The following is a 16,996-nucleotide window of genomic DNA, read 5'->3' on the forward strand; positions in this document are numbered from 1 at the left end:
CCCTAAAATCAAGGTATTTCACAGGAGGGTTTAAAATAAGATTTAACCCTTGCTTTCTTACAGTGCTTTCAATGGGAAAGAGACCTTTCTGAAAGGTCTTCTCATATTAAGACTCATACCCTCAAATCCAAACACTAAATCTGAAAAGGTGTTTGAAGATTCAGATAAAAATGAACTTTCCCATTTAAGAGAGCCTGAAGAAAAAGGAGACCAAAAAAGTCCTCATTTTCTCTAGCCAAAGAAGAATATTCACACAATTTTTCAGTTTGGCCAAGATTAGTAACTCATAATCTGAAGATACTGGCTTCTGTTGAAGTGAATATCAAGATTTATTGACCTGCGGAGTAAATATTAACGGAGGTGAAGCTGAGGTTAATAACAAAGTTCAAGGGATAATATACATCCTTATATTTGCTGAAATAAAAACTCAGCCATATATCGCTCATACATACATTCAGAAACCTCTTTTACCAAAAAGCTCTGGAAATCTCTTTGCTGTGACAGATTGCTTAAACATATGGCCGAATTTCCATTTGTATTATCATTCTCCAGGTACCCAGCCAGCCAGAAAAGCAAAGCATTAATCACTTCCTCTGAGGATCATCAGTAGCCAATCAAAGGGCGGCCACTTATTTACATATGAGATCTGATTGGAAGATCCTAACCAGCATCTCATTCTCATCAATCCTACTAATGTAAGCAGAGTATTGAAGTGACCCACACTTTTTATCACATACAAAATAAAAATATTCTAAACTTTTAACTTCATACAAATCCAAATAAATATGCTCATTGTCCACAACAAATTTTATAAACTAATGTTTGTTAAGGAGACATTTTTAAAAATAGAAAATAGAAGTTTACCTGAATAAAGGAAGAGATTTGTGGCTCTGGTGCAGAGGACCATTGCTGGAATTCCGGCTCTACAACTTATTTGCTCTGTGACATTAGGCAAGTCACTCAACTGCTCTGTGCCTCAGTTCCTCATCTGTAAAATGAAGATAATAGCACCAACTTCATAAAGTTGTTTTGAGATTAAATGACTTAGGATATGTAAAGTACTTTAAGTGTGCCCAGAGTGTAGCAAGGGGTATATAAATATTTGTTTTTAAAAAAAGTTCTAGGGGAAAAAGAACTTAAAGGTCACATGGCCCAAAAGCCTCAAAGCTTTGTGGGCATCAGATTCATAGTTTTCTCATGCTTGGACTGAGCCATTGACCATTAAGTATTGCTACTATGTTTATTTAAATTTAAATTTTGTTGTCAACATCTAAAACTCAGGAGAATTCCATGTAAAATAATCAGGATTTACAGCTCTTCTTGAAAAACTTTTCACACACACAAATCCATACTGGGCTCATTCTCAGAGGCCAACCATCGAATGGTGCTGAGGGGCAGTTGCCTGCTACACAGAGGTAAGGAAGGTCCCAGAGGACATGCTCTCCTTCGGCCACAGTTCCCACACCCCCCTTACTCCCCTTCCTGAGGCTGAGGGTCAACTGACAGGTATTACCCCAGTGACATCATTGCTTTTATTATAGAATAAAAAAAAAAGAAAAATGTACCATCACATCCATGTCTTTTACAAAAACATAAAAAAGAAACAACAAGCTACGTGTTTCCAAAAACAAAAAAAAATGTGAGCCAGACAGACTTTTCTAGAACATAAAGATTTCTGGGCTTAATACGCCAACAAAGCGTGTCTGCAGCAAAAGAATACAACTTAATCTTCCATTAGGAAAACAAACCATGAGAAGAGCCATGGCTGGTGTGTGGAAAGGATGCCAATGAAAAGATTAACGATCTGTGAAAGAGACTGGAATTTCAACACAGTTGTTTTTGTGAGTGTGAAGAAAACAAGTAGCAATGCTGTGATACACAGTAATGTACACGTTTACGGTTCTGTCACTTGTCCTGCCCATGTAGGTGTTTGTATTTCTGACCCCTGACCCAAGCCAACCTTATCATTGTATAAATGAAGGAATTGAAGCCAGAGAAGTAAAGGGATTTGAAGTGGATATGAAACCACAACCTGGGTCTCTTGGGTACAGTTCAAGTAGGAACAGCAGTGTGACCTCACAATGATGCTCAGAGTGAATATGCACCCTCATGTGAGCTGAATCCCAACCTTCTCATCTTATCAGACCATAGACACAGATACTCTCCGAGTGTTAAGCTCTCCAGTTAGAAAACACGAATCTCAGTCTTGGAATTCTATTTGCCCAAAGTGTTTACAAGATGAAATCAAATGTTTGATCTACTGGTGTTTGGGTCAACAGACCACATAAATGAATTTAACACTTACCCGAGGTCTTAATTGGCAAAGTGTCAATGTTGAGTGAAAATATAAAACAGACACTTAAACAGTAAACACACATTTGGTGACATGACATCTCATCACTTGCCAGAAATGTCTCTATTTTCCTATCTCAAACAGTATAAACAGCCTTCATTTCTTTTTGAGAAAGTGCAGCATCACTTGACATCCCTTACTTAACCTTTAGTTGACTCTCTGATTCACTCTAATTTTATTATCTCATTTTCTCCCAATTCTATGAGCCCACTCGTCAGATACCTTTAGAAAGATTGCAAGATACATGCCTAAAACTATAAAACCAAGGACTGGATAAAAACAAAAACAAAAAACTTACCCTCTCTCAAACAGACATGCAAATTATTAAAGTCAAAGGTTACAATATTAATTAATATTTACAATTATTCACTCCAAGTATGTTTTGTTTTCTAAGCCTTTGCTGTTCCTTTTTTGGCCAATGGCTTTCCCAAAATAGGAAATGAAAATTCTTATTCCATTGCTTATTTTATTTTTGATGCTGTTTTCTTTTAGTTTTATTTTTTAAGGTATTAACTGATCTTTTTTCCTTTAGTATTGCCCCTTCTTTCCCTTCCTGTTCAAGGGGAGGGGGCTTTCTAGAATTGCCTCAAGGGAGGGGTCTAATGCCTCAAGGGTGGAAACCCCTTAAAGGGTAGAAATGGGCTGTCAGGCTTTGGTTTACAAAATTCTAACCCAATTAAAACTTGTGTTGATCATATATCAAGAGAAAGACTCTGAGGGAAAATATAGAAGAGAGAGGGATCCTCTTGAGAGAGTTAAGAAGGGGACGTGTGAGATGGGATCCCAAGAAACTGAGACTCTGCACCTGTTTCCTGGGCAGAGTTCGGTGCCAGGCAGGTGATTCCAGGCTTCCCTGGGAATCCCATGCTCCTCATCTGAGGCCATGTGCAGCAAAGACCTCCAGACCCGAGAGGCCAACAGCGTCAGGAAGAAGGACATCCCAGCACGCCTGTGTGGCCTGATGCCCAAGATGCAGCTGCGCAGCCCCACTCACCCCACTAAGCAACCTCCCCTGGGATCACAACTGCTTACGGAGGTTCAAACCCTAGGGGAGGGGAGGGGAAGCTCCAAATAGACTGAGCAGAAAGAATGGGTGGATCAAAAAGAAAAAGACAGTTGTGAGGTTCTATAATTGGCTTTTCTTGTATATCTGAGCTTATTACCTGAGTTTGTGAACTCATTTAAGGACAAAATTCAAGCACCAGGATTATTCTGAATGAAGATAAGATAAACAGCCCCCATTGGGTTGTCAGCAATGAGCTTATCCCCCCTTTCAACAAATCTGTCCCAAATCCCCTTAAGAAACCCTGTTTCCCCATCACTAACCTAGGCATCCAAACCAGAAACAAGGCTTCATCTTCGCTTTCCTCCACCTCTCAACCCATTTATCATTTCCTTCTGTTGGGGGAGGCCATCGAGAGGACATGACCACTGGTTGACTCTGAGCTGGACCTGGGCAATCAGCAGCCCCTCCTGCATCCTTGGAATGTACATTCCACCTGCCCTGCTCACACTGGAAGCTGCCCCAAGGACGCAGCCTTGAGATAGGATAGTGCTGTTGAGACCATCTGGATAGACAGTATACGTGACTAAACCCACTTAAAGCCTCTGTGTAAACTTTTAAGATTCTGGCAGTGGATGTAGGGATCCACCTACATCCACCTCTGCTTGCGACGTCCGAGACAAGCCTCCTATGTTACACCTGCCTCTTACCTATCTGGAGTGTTCTGCCACTTTCTTCAGTCTCTCCTTGCCCTCCGTGTACAGGGGTCAGTTTGGGAACCAACAATAGGCAAGCCAGGCAGGAGACCAAAGAAATGGGTCTTGGAAAAGAGCCATCTGCCACGGGGGAATCCCAGGTTGGTTATCAGCCTCTGTGTGGGGAGGGGTGACCCATACGGTAGATACTTTTGGACCACTGTGTGAGTACAGGGATGCCTCCGAAGTCAGCTGGTCTAATGCGCTTGTTTGAGGAACTGCACAGAGCACACTGAGGAAAAGAAGTGATGACATACTTTAAGATCATTTAAAAATTAAAATGGATGGGTGGCCCTGGTGGAAGTGCTTTCAGACAGGATGCTGCATCCGTAAGAACTTGAATCTTCTAAATGGTGTCAAACTCAAAAGATACCATCAGCCATTTTCAAAACAATATGCACTAGTTTCAAAGATCCTCCCCCTTTGCAACTATGTAATCATTTCAAACTCCAACCAATCCTTTCTTAGCAAGAGCCCTTACTTCTTGCCAGCTCCAATCCTAATTCTTGATAAACAATTTATGTAACCTTGTGGGTTTTGCCTTTATAAGCCTCCCCCATTTTTGTGTCCAGCAGAACACAATTCAGGTGCTTCTTGGATCTGTGTCTCCTGGGCTGCAGTCCTAACAAACCCCAAATAATCGCTTTTTTTCTTTCTTTTTTTTTTTTTTTTTTACCTCAACCGGGTCTCCATTCTTAGAATTCTTGGCTAACAGAAGAGGATGGAGGGCTGCTGTGGTGGGCTGACCTCTAGGGTGGGCAGGGTGGCTGGACACTGACGTCCAGCTAGAGGTTGAAGCTAGCTGTTCAGAGAGTGGGAAGAAGAGCGGAGGTTAGAGGACGTGCAGACAAAGCGGAAGACCAGGGTGGTAAGTTTCCGTTTTGCAAAGTGAGGCAGGTGCAGGGTACTGTGCATTAAGGTCTGAGCCCTCATAGCAAAGCCTGATGGGGACGCTAAGAGGTGGGATCCTGGGAAAGTGAGGAGGGAAAGAGAAGGATGTTGTGTAATGACTGTGAAATGGACAGAACGCCCTAATGCAGAGGAAAGAAAGCAAAGGCACAGTGATAGCATCCCAGCCCATGCGGCAGCCTCCAATTCAGGAAACACTCGTGACGAGAGAATACATGCCTGCTAAGTTTACTCGTATAGCTTCTAAGTTCCAGCAAAAGGCCAGGGAAGGTACCCAGGTGTGGTGAGTGGGGATATGGGATACCGGGTGGAGGGTGGCTTTTCTCTAACGGGCAGGAGGCAGAGGAAATGAGCCCCATCAGCACATACCCAACCCTCCGGCAGCACCTGCGTGGTGCTCGGGGGGATTCCAGGGCCTCACTCCCTTGTTAATTGGATTATTCTAGCTGCAGGGAGGCTTGGCCCAATGAGGGGGTCTCCCTGGACATGTGGGGCCTTGGGAATCTACAGAGGAGGTGCTACAAATCCATAGGGAGTGGGGAATGAGACAGGCCATCTACCCCCTGTATTTGAAGGCCCTGATTGGGCCACATTCACTGCAGGAATATAAACCAAGACAATCAGTCTGCCCCCAGCACCCGGTGTGGGACCTGACATCCACGCTCAGCCCAGTCGTGGGACAGGACATTTATGATGTTGGGTGGTCCACTGTCCATTGCTGATCTGGGGGGGACTGGCAAATCCCAGGAATGGGTACAGGCTGTGGGAAAGAGCCAAGACAGAGAGGAAGCTGACAAAGCCAGAAGGCTATCCCAAGGCTGTAAAGGGTCCAGTGAAAGGGTCCAGCAGAGGCCTCAGGGATACAGTCCTATTCTAGATGGGATGCAGGCCGCTGGAGGTGATCCTAGGCCTTGTGTTGGGCTCACTATTCACTGGTCCCCAGAAATAAACAAAAGGTGACAGCTCTGGTGGATACTAGCGCTGAACATACTCTAATACGTGGTCACCCTCGGGGGGGTTTCCTGCCCCCCTCAGCACCATCGATGGTTACTGATGGCAAACGGTTACAGAAGGTTCTGTCAAGGAAAGTCACCTTGACACGGCAAACTGGGCACTCCCCCTCCCAAGAATACAAGGTTTTTATCTCTCCAATACCAGAGAACACACTGGTCACCGACAACTTACAAGGTCAGATGCTACAAACCTCTATCAGTGAATCCACCTCCAGGTGACAGTGGGCAAACCAGTGCTGAGAGGAAACCCCAACTGGGAACCAGTAAGTTTACCTTCCCCATACAGAGTGGTAACTGTCAATGTAAGCTGCCTGGGGGGGCTGGAGCAGAAGGAAATAGGAGAAACTACCCAAGAACAACATCGAATGGGTACTGCACGTCCTGCCCACAGTGCTCTTAACCAAAATTACATAAATGGAGACCTGACTGAAATGAAATATTTGGGGTTTGTTAGGACTGCTGCCTGGGAGACACAGATTCAAGAAGCACTTGAATTTTGTTCCACCCAACTACAAAATGGAGTTATAAAGGCAAAAACTGAAAGTTATATTTACATGAATTGTTTATCAAGGATTGAAATTAGAGCTGGCCAGAAGTATGGGTGATTAAGTTAGGCTTATTTGGGGTCTGAAATGGTTGCATAGTTACAAGAGGAGAACTTGAGACCATAAGGTTGCAGCTGGCAGGTGCTGTTCTGAATACAGCTGGTGGTGTCCTTGGGTCTGGTACAGTTCAAAGAAAGTTCAAGTTCTCAGTGGAGCAGAGACCTGTCTGAGACCAGATCCTCAATGGCTGCCTAATTCCATTTTTGTAAGCATGAACTGTGAGCCAGTTCTATAACAAGTCTCCCCATGTATGTATGTGATATACATATACACTACTGGTTCTGTTTCCTGGAGAACCCTGATAACACACCCCCTTCTCTGTCCTTCCCACCCCTTCCCTGATCAATGCGTTCATCATCTCTTGACTCACCTGTTCTCCTACCCTTCCAGCTTGTCTGACTTGTCTCTGGGTTTTCAGTCTTGTCTCCCATCGAGTCTAATATCAAGGGAGCCTCTGAGAATTCTACAATTCAAATCTGGCGAGATCTTTCTGATTAAAATCCTATATTGTGGCTTCACAGGTACAGTTTTAGCTCCTGTCCCTTGATCTCTCTACAGGCTCAGGTCTTCTCTCACCTCCAGTCCGTGGTCACCATGCTGCCACGAAGCTGTGTCTCTCCTCGGTGCTTGGTTCCTGCTGACCCCTCTGCCCCAACTCCCCACCTCACCTTGTTCTTTCTCCCCTCCCCCACTGGGCTAACTCTAGCATACCCTGCAAGTCTCAGGGAGCCCCACTTCCTCTAAAGATTTGACCACCTGCTCTGACAGATGGATGAGCAGTCCCTCCCTAATGCTGCCTGCACACACCTCATACTCACCGTATTACCTTCCAAGTACCTGTTTATGTGTCTCTTTCCCCCATTAGAATTTAAGAATTTTGCCAAGCTAGGGACCAGGCCTAGGTTCTGGCTTTAGTTCCCAGAAACTAGCACTGTTTCAGTGTAATGATGAGACCTCGGTGAGTTTCGGTTGAATGCATAGATAGATGAAACACACACACACCACACACATGCACACACACACACCACACACATGCACACATACACATTACACACATACACACCCCACAGAGTTTCCTCCTCTCTCTCCCGCTCTCTTGGAGGGATTAAGGGATCACTGCTGGAAGTTCTAACTTCTAGAGTAGCTAATGCCCCAGTTGAATTGATACAGATGCTGGCCCAGAAAAGGGCAGGAATTCAAAGAGCTGGATGAAGGATGAGTAAGTTTACAGAGGAAAAGGAAACTGAAGAGTGATGAAAGTTTATCTGCAGAAGAAAACCAAGATGAATCATGGAATGTGACTGTGAGGACAGAAAGGGAGGAAAGTGACCTTTGTTGACCATTTCGACCAACTAGCCAGATAAGTGCTATACACTTTACTAATTACTTTATTAACAAATGTAATATCCCTCAAGTCCTTCTGAGGTAGATACTATCGTTCCCTCCAAAGGAGGAGACTGAAGTTGAGAGGGCATAAATGATACACTCTTGATTAACAGCTAATAATCACACAGCCTCGGGTCTATGTGATTCCAACACACTGGTGTCTTTTCAGCCACACCATGTTGCTTCTAAAGATATGGATGAAAAATGTTGCTTTTTTTCCCTCAGTTCTTCCTGGGGGCAGATGGAAGGGAATAGACGGGCCTAATCACCATCTCCTGCCTTTTATAATACTAACAAACACAGAGCACTTAGCATATGGTTTGCACTGTTATCGGTTAATCCACACCCACCCCTGGGGGGAGATGCAGTGGTCGGCCTCCTGACAGATAAGCAACCAGAGACCCAGAGGGTTTACAAAGCCAAGCAAAGCGTCACTGGCAGATATGGATTCAGAACCAGGCAATGTGGTCACCGGATTGATGGCTTTAGCCTCCAGTGGTCCCCACATGGGACACAGAGAGACCAACAGAGCCTGGAAGAAAGGATACCCAGAAGGCACAGACTTTTCCTAGTCACCCAAGGGTTTTCATCCTAACTTTATGAAGAGAACAGTAGAGGTGTATATCAGCACCCATTACGCAGGCAACCTTCACCAGACCTTCAATTTGCAGCTAAATTTGATCTTGGAACAAGGCTACAAGTCATACCATTATAATTTAAACTACTATTTCCCACAGGTAAATGCGATAAGGTTTCATTTCTGGAAAACCATTATACTCCATAAAAATACCAAGATAATCAGAAGGAAAGGAACACAAATGGAAGCTTTTGTAAACATTTCTTATGTTAAAAAACATTTAACATAAGTTTGGTTCCTGCAGGTACTATTCTTGTTGAAGTTGGCTAAAAATATGATCAGTGAAGTTTGGATTGAAGATAAATGACTTTTCCTAGCAGATTTCCCGGTGGCGAGCACAGGCGTATGTCACTGCTCTAGGCATCTTAGACTTGAATTCAAACTTAGAGTGATTTGTCTCAAAAAATTTATTCTCATTCGGTGTGAATGAATGGAAAATTTTTGCACAGTAAAAGCTGGGGAAAGAGTTCCCACAGTGTCATTTTTTTCCCATGATCTCTTGCTCTTCTATTTCAGTAAGTCTGTTGACAATGACCTCTGCCTGATGTCAATATTGCTAATCATTACGGTCATTATTGGTTTTGGTATTTGGGTGTTCTGATATATGCTACTAAAAAATCACGCATTTTTTTACTAATGTAACACCATTGTTTTAAAATTTAAATAAATCTGAAAATGCTTTGCATATTGATTGCATATTTAAAGAGTTCTCTGTTGCATTCAAATTTTGTGTTGAACAAAGCTTTCTTGTTTAGAACGCATTTTTCTAAATCCCCAGAATCCTCAAGAAGAGGAAGAAAATGACAATTGATAAAGTAAAGCCTCATCCACAAGAATAATTCTTATCTAGTTCAAAGGTTTTTCCAACTAGTGGTGTATAAATCTGACAGTTTTGAAATTGGAACAGGTAACTGCTTAAATCAGGAGTACAAGATAAAACCAAAGAAGACATAGATAAATCTGAAATGCTCTCTTTGAGACAAAACATACAGCTCTCTCTCTCCCTCTTCTCTCTCTCTCTCTCTCTATATATGTATGTATAAATAAATAGATGTATTTATTTACACATATATATATTTATATGACTTTGGTTCCTGAAAGTTGTCCAAAGAGTGTCCCTCAAACAGGAGATGCAATTATAAAGTTATCTGAAGATGAAGAGTCTTCTCACATTCCCTGGTAAGAACACACAGGAGCCATTTCAGCAGCTAGAAAAATTTGTTCAAAGGTGTGCTCACAATTCCTCAATCATGGTATCAACACACATGGCCTTTATTTTGTTTTATTTTCAGATTTAGCTCTTTAATTTGTTTACAAAGGGCAAATTACATTTTCAAATTTTTCGTGATTAATTATCATTTCTTCTTTCTCATGTAATGTGCTATGGATAATACTGTGTTTATTCATTTTAATCTGTTAATGTGTATTTAGCATTTATATTTTCAATATATTTATAATTTTCTAAACATTTTATAATGGGTGTAAATGTTTTTGTGTTGGAAATGTATTTCTATTTAGTTGCTGGTTTTAAAATTTATTTTATGAATCCTGAGCATGTTTTAAAAAGGTAGTAATAATGCCAGTATTACTCAAATTAACTACCAAAATGCTGTAATTGTCAGTCAGAAAAAAACCAAAAAACTTTATTAGTACAAGTTTGGGGGTTTTTTAAATTTAACAAAAGAAAAGTGAGCAATGTGATGCTATCTTACAAATAAATCTAATATAAACTACCTGTGTGACATTTAGAATTTAATTCTACTTACACTATCTCTTTAGAACATTTTTTAAAGTTTAATTTGCACAAGAATCACCTGAGGGTCTTGTTGGACTTCAAGTCTCATTCAGTAGGTCTGGGCTGGGGACTAGGATTTTGCAATTTTTAACAAACTCCCTGGTGATACTGATGCTGCTGGTCCAGGGACCACACTTTAAATAGCAAGCCACTTTTCATGAACTTCACATCCCACCTCATGGATTTAGTCATCTCCAGATGAATGTTAGAGATAGATACCAGGTAGGATCGTTTTAACACCTATGATTTGAATGAATGGAAGGGGCCTGCTGGGAGCTGTGAGGTAACAGAGCTGGATGACCTTGGCCTTAAACGTCAGCACAGGGTTGGATTTATATGGAAGAAAACTGAGAGTGACAGACTCTTGTGAAGGGAGAGCTAGGAAGCCTTCTGGTCATGGTGTAGAATTGAAATATTAGAAGAAACTGGCTGAGAATGTTTCCAGCAGCTTCCGTCTTTTTTTTTTAAGGGTTTTTTTTTTTTAATTATGTGTAACATAGACAAAGTTATTTAAGTCAATAAATTTTTAAGGAATTTCGCATATTCTGATTCTTTCCACTGCCAATCACCTTAGTTCCTCCAAACTCATAATCTTCAAGATAAAATAGCCCTTTCAAAAAGAATTTGTCATGTGAGTGAGCCCACAATTCTTTTAGTTTTCAATCAATGCCCCTGAAAGAACGTGGAGTTTCTCCTTGGTTCTCCTGCTGCTCATTCACTGCTGCGGAGCAGTGAGCCCCTGGCCCCAAACTTCCTCCCAAGCTTTGGGCAGTGAGGCCAGCACAGAAGCAGAACAAGACCCCTGCATTCACTGTGGAATTTGCCAGCCCGTCCTCTAGGGAGCTCCCTCTGACTGCCCGGCTATGTAATGAGACCCTCCCGTGTGCCCCTCCTCTCAGGACACTGATGTCACTGCATTGTCACCATCTGTTTGCTCGCTTCTATCTACCTCTTACACCCTGAGCTCCCTGAGGGCTCACGACTGTCTGTTGTGTATCTGGTACACAGCAGAGTCTCCAGACTTTAGTGGACACTGATCCCTAAATATTTATTCAGTAAACGTGTGAGATCTTGAACAAGTCACCCTCTCTGAATCCTCTTTTCCCAGTATTAAATTAGAGGATGATCTACAAGAGGGTGAACCTACAGCTTCCCACCTGGTTTCCTTTGCGCTTTGACCTCTGTGGTGAAAGAGTGTGTTTTAATGCCTGCCCAAGGCTCTTCTTAACCCCTGTGGCTCACACTGGGCTCTCCGGCTCAATGCAGGTCTTGTTCCTGAATTTGGGAGACTTCTACCTTTTCTATCAGTCTTCATTAATCTACTAGCTCAGGTGGTGCTCAGATTGCCTCAGGGAACAGAGTTTGTTGTAAGGAAGCATAGGGAGGCGAGGAAGTCAGGAACCTTCCTCCGCAAGTGGCACAAGCACTCCGGTCCCTGAGCTTTCCCACTTGGAACAGCCTGCAGGCAACATGACGATGTTCATCATCACCCAGGATGCACCAGGAACCCCAGTCTCCCAACCCGCTTGCTGGACCCTCTGGACAGGAGCTCATGGCTCTCTGGGTCTTCACTATGTTCTGTCGGTGGTTTGCGTAGCACAAGGGGCATCATCAAGGTTGTAATGAGATATGGGGCCAAGGGCACATCCAGTGGCCTTGCAGACTGTCAGTGGTTCACTCTTCACTGCTGACCTTCCTCATCTCCATCCTCTTGTCCCAACCAGCAGGAGCCAGAATGGTGCTTTCTTGGGTATCCCAAGTGCCATCACAGGGGCGAACTCACCATATACATGTTCCCTTGCCATGGGAAAGAGCTGCTGTTTCATATCAAATGATGTGCAAACAGTCTCTGGGGGCCCTAAGTGCTCTAAAAGAGTTTTTTAAATGACTTTTAAAATATTATACTTTCATTCTGATAAAGCTGTGTAAGTATGTCGTGGATGACTGACTGACTGAGGATGGCCATGGCATTTAAATGCCTGTGTTTGCATTTGGGTTTGTGATCACAGTGGTGCCAAGATGTATGCCTTTAATGACCATGGGCTGAGGACAAGAGTAGACCAACTACATGGCAACGCTGAATAATGCCTTCTCTTCAAGGAAAGGTCAGAAAACTTCACCATCTCTGCAACTGCGAGTTTTGCAGAAATTCTGCTACAGAAGAGTGTTGGAAAGTGGGCCCTTCACCCAGCATCCTGTAACAGAGGCCGTGTGAAACGTGAGACCATCTGTGCCATTGCACAGTCACAAATTTATCTTGAAACAGCAATTTAGTTTCAGCAAAACAGCATCATCCATCTCATTGGATTTATATTGTCAACTTGATTTTTCATGGTCATATACTTTAAAAAATTAATTTGTAATTTCTTTTTATTTCATGTCTTTTTAAGAAATGTAAGCATAGGAAGCTTACTGAAACCATTAGGTTTATATATATTTAAGTAAAGTTGTAATAAAAACAATTAAAGCCAATGCTGGAAGCTCAGAAAATGTTCCCCTCTTAGGAGAGCATCCATGTATTGGTCAAGCTTGAGAATGAACATCCTCTTTAGAGGTGTGAACCCCCCTGTTCCAAATAAATCCTCAGTCAAAGCAGCAGGAAGAGGTACATAGCTGACTTCAAATGAGACACTGTCTGTGGGAGACTATGCTGGGGTCTCTCTCAGATCCCCTAACCAGCTGCTGGGAATGATGCTGTTAATGGCTCAGAGGTGCCCCCTTCTCTGGAGAAGTGCCCTCAGACAGAAGGGAGCACATGTGAGAGATTACACCTTCCCCTCCCAACTGGGGACACCCCACAGCCATTGACTTGCTGACTTGGGGGTTCAAGAGGCCAGTCCTCTTGCCTCAAGATGAGATCTACTCAGGGGTAGACACCATGCTCCAGAGCTCCCCGTGGGATCAGGCAGAAGCCAGACTCCAGATGAGACCACATCCTTGCATAGCATCTTTTCCTTCTTCATCCTGCTTCCCTCACTTCACTCTTTCTCTCCTGAAAGTGCACCCCTAACATGCAGCCAAATTCCTGTCTTGCTCTCTGTTTTCAGGGAGCCACACGTAAGATACCCTCCAATCCATGGAAAACATATGTGGCACTAAGGCAGGCCTGCTATCCGGACACACATGGGGTCTCTTTGGACATGGTTCCTACTCTCCCTGTTACCATGAATGGGAGACACGCATCTCATTCCCCAGAACATGTTGGAAAATATCCCCAAGTGAGATTTAATAACCAAAGAACTCTGGCATATTGAATTTGAGCATTTCTGATTCATGGTCTGTGTGAGAATCTCAAAACCAAAATAACTTTGTTTAAATATTTCTATTTTATTATTTTTTTTAGGTGGACCATTTTTTTAAGTCTTTATTGAATTTGTTACAATATTGCTTCTGTTTTATGTTTTGGTTTTTTGGCCGCGAGGCATGTGGGATCTTAGCTCCCCGACCAGGGATTGAACCCGCACCCCTGCATTGGAAGGCGAAGTCTCAACCGCTTGACTGCCAGGGAAGTCCCCCTAAATATTTCCAAATCTCCAAACTAAATGATTTCTTTTCAGGATCCAGTAATAAGAAACTTCCCTCTGATCTGAGAAGTTAGCATCTCCCCAGGCACTCAGCACTATAGCAAACTGACTAACCTTGGACCCTGGAACATATGTACCTGCAGCCAGTTATCCATCTTTATCCCTAGGGACCACCTCTATTTGGTAGAATCAACCTAGTCTCCGAGTATGGACAGAGTCCTGATTGTCAACCCACACTCTATAACGTGTCATTTCATGAAGCTTATGGAATAGGACATTTTTTTATTTTTTGTGGTTCTATAGCCTTCCCCACTTACCACCCGGCCTAGAAGAAAAACAAAGAAAACACAAACTAAAACTGAGTTAATGATAACAACAGCAATAGTGCTACTAAGCACTTATGTCAATTACTGTACAGAAGACTTTATAATTACTATCTTATTTAACTCTCACAACTGCCCTGTGAGGTGACTGCTATCTCCATTCCACAAAGGAGTAAACTGGGACCTTACAGGGCTTAAATCGGGTGTCTAGGATCACATGACTAGTAATGGCCTCGAGGCTTTCCAGGGCTCTGCTTATTCTCCCATCCATAGGGTAGATCATGCCAAAGTGTTTACTTGCATGTGTGTTTTCAGCAGAGATTCACATGGCCCAGCATAACCCAGAGTCAACAATCTGTGAATCAACTTCCCTCTGACAGAGTTCCTCGTTACCCTGGCAAATTATTGAAAAATTTCCCTTCCATTTCTCCAGTTGTGGATAACTTCATTACTTGCTTTAAAAAACACCTACAGTAATAAAACAATAATTGTTGAAGTTCAGTTATAGATATTTGGGGGCTCATCCGACTGTTACATCTACTTTTGTGTGTGTTTGAAAATGTCCAAAATTTAATAAAACACAACCACAAAGAAAGATTTAGATGGTCTTCTCAACTAACGTATAGTTCCTTTACAACAGAAAGGGCATTAATGCGTTTGCCACATAAACCTCCTTACCTTATTGCTCCATCTTATTGTAATCTGACATTAAAAACAAACCCTACCGGTCCATGTATCAGCACACTGAGTTGGGTATGAGATACAGAAATCATACTGGACTGGCTTAAATAAGTAAGAGTTAATTTTTTCCTGGTACAGGAAGTCTAGACGTGAGTAGGACGGGCCTGTGCAGCTGGTCCATGGAATCACCAATACCCATATCCTCCCACCTTCGTCTTCACCATCCTGGCACTTGGCTTTCATCCTAATGCTCATGCAATGACTGATGCCTCTCGGAGCACCACGTGTATAGTCCAAACAGGAGGAAGGGGACAGAGGCCATAGTTTCCCCTAGTGCTCCTTCACTTACGGAGGCAGGTCCTCTTCAGGGATTTCTGCCTCTTCTCATGGGCCAGAACCGTGAGACCTGACCATGCTAGGTGCACAGGAGCCTGGGAGTCAGTGCACCTCACTTTTCAGTATTACAGCATCATTCCTAAGTAAAACTGTATGTCAAATATTGGGATAAATCATATCTTAGTTCATCTGGGATAGTCCTGGTTTACACTGGTAGTACTGGCATAATCACTAAAATGGTCCCCTTTCAGCCTCAAGTGTCCTGTTTGGATGATTAAGTGATATGGTTAACCTTTCTGTAATAGAGGATGGCAGAAGAAGTGCTGAGCAAACCAACCTTGAGTATCTGCTGTACTCCAGCAACCAAAATAATTGAAAATCAATGTAAATCTTAACTTACAGCCTTTTGTGGAAATACCAAAAAAGTGTATATTTACAACACAAAGCTAAACTTCTTTCAGATGTTCCTTCCCATTTCTCTTGCTGTCAGTATCTTATGTGTGCATGGCTGATGTTCCAAAGGGCTTTCCTCTTCCTTCTAAGTCCAGAAAATTCTCCTAATTCAGTCTGCACAGCTCCCTCCCCCTCAAGTCTTTATTATGCCCTCCTCAACTCCCCACTACTGTCTCCTTCCTTCCTCAGCTCCGAGGCATCTCCCCAGTCTTCCCTCCAAGAAGAAACCAAACAGTATGAAATTTATATCTACCATACTAGTAACCTCTTGAGGCTCATTCTCCATTCAAGGGCAGAGACCCACTGATGAAGCCCAGTGTCCTCATTTCACAGCTGAAGAAACAAAGGCATACATGCAGTCAGCGATTTGCTGAGGATCCCACAGCCAGACAATGTCAGAGCAAGGCCAGATCTGAGGTCTCTGAGCCACAGATTAGTTCCCCTTCTAGTGTCTTCCCCACCAGTTTTCCCACTGACCTTCACATGCTCATTTCTCAAGCAGAGCTGGGTGGGCAACAACGCGTGGAGTGCTTGCTCTTGTTACCTAGTGGTGGTGGTGGCCATGTGCATCAGACATGGAACAGAAGGAAACACCACAAGGTTTCCCAGATGTGAGGAGGACAAGGACGTCCCCCAGCAATGATGCTCTGAGCACAGCAGGGGACCCACCCATCAGGACACACAGCCATAAACAACTACTAGAGGTACCAGCGCCTTCCGACTGGATATTACCCTTGCCGCCTCGCTGATCCAAGTTAAGAAGACATTTTCCTCTGTTTAAATCTAACACCACAGCCCAAGCAATCATAGCTTTGGGCTAGAGGCTTCAAGTTTAAAATCCATTTGTTCGCAGGAAAAGTAAAATGTGATTTTCTATTTGCTGGCAGGAAAGAATGTTCAAGTTACCCCTTAAATACTTTTTGGAAGTTAAATCACTTCTGCTGAGGAAAAATGATGAGTCAATAGAAACTAAATCATGATCAGATGGATTAAATTTTTCTCAATAAAGTAATTTTTTAAAGGAAGGGCAAAGTGTTTAGAAGAATGGGTTTCCAGTAGATTTTATATTAACGATCATCACTCTTCTGTACTTAAGGCTTATCCAGCCTGTTGTTATGGAAATACGGGATGTGGTCCCGAATGCAACCGTAGTATAATTTCACTGCAAGATTAACCAAGAGTGCAGTAAAACCCCAGTTAAAATGTAGAGCTTTGGTGTTCTA

General features: G+C 42.9%; 1 protein-coding gene across 4 annotated transcripts in view; it reads right to left on the bottom strand.

The window, feature by feature from the left end:
* Positions 1-16,996, bottom strand: part of GADL1 (glutamate decarboxylase like 1) — a 578,596-nt gene that overhangs the window by 290,802 nt on the left and 270,798 nt on the right. For all 4 annotated transcript variants that reach the window (XM_029244222.1, XM_029244220.1, XM_029244221.1 and 1 more), the window contains one exon: positions 865-988. The gene's annotated coding sequence lies outside the window, so the exon portion shown is untranslated. The remainder of the gene's footprint in view (positions 1-864; positions 989-16,996) is intronic.

This window comes from Monodon monoceros, unplaced genomic scaffold (genome assembly GCF_005190385.1).
Source record: "Monodon monoceros isolate NGI ecotype Baffin Bay Population unplaced genomic scaffold, NGI_Narwhal_1 Super_Scaffold_3, whole genome shotgun sequence".
In the NCBI taxonomy this organism is placed as follows: domain Eukaryota; kingdom Metazoa; phylum Chordata; class Mammalia; order Artiodactyla; family Monodontidae; genus Monodon; species Monodon monoceros.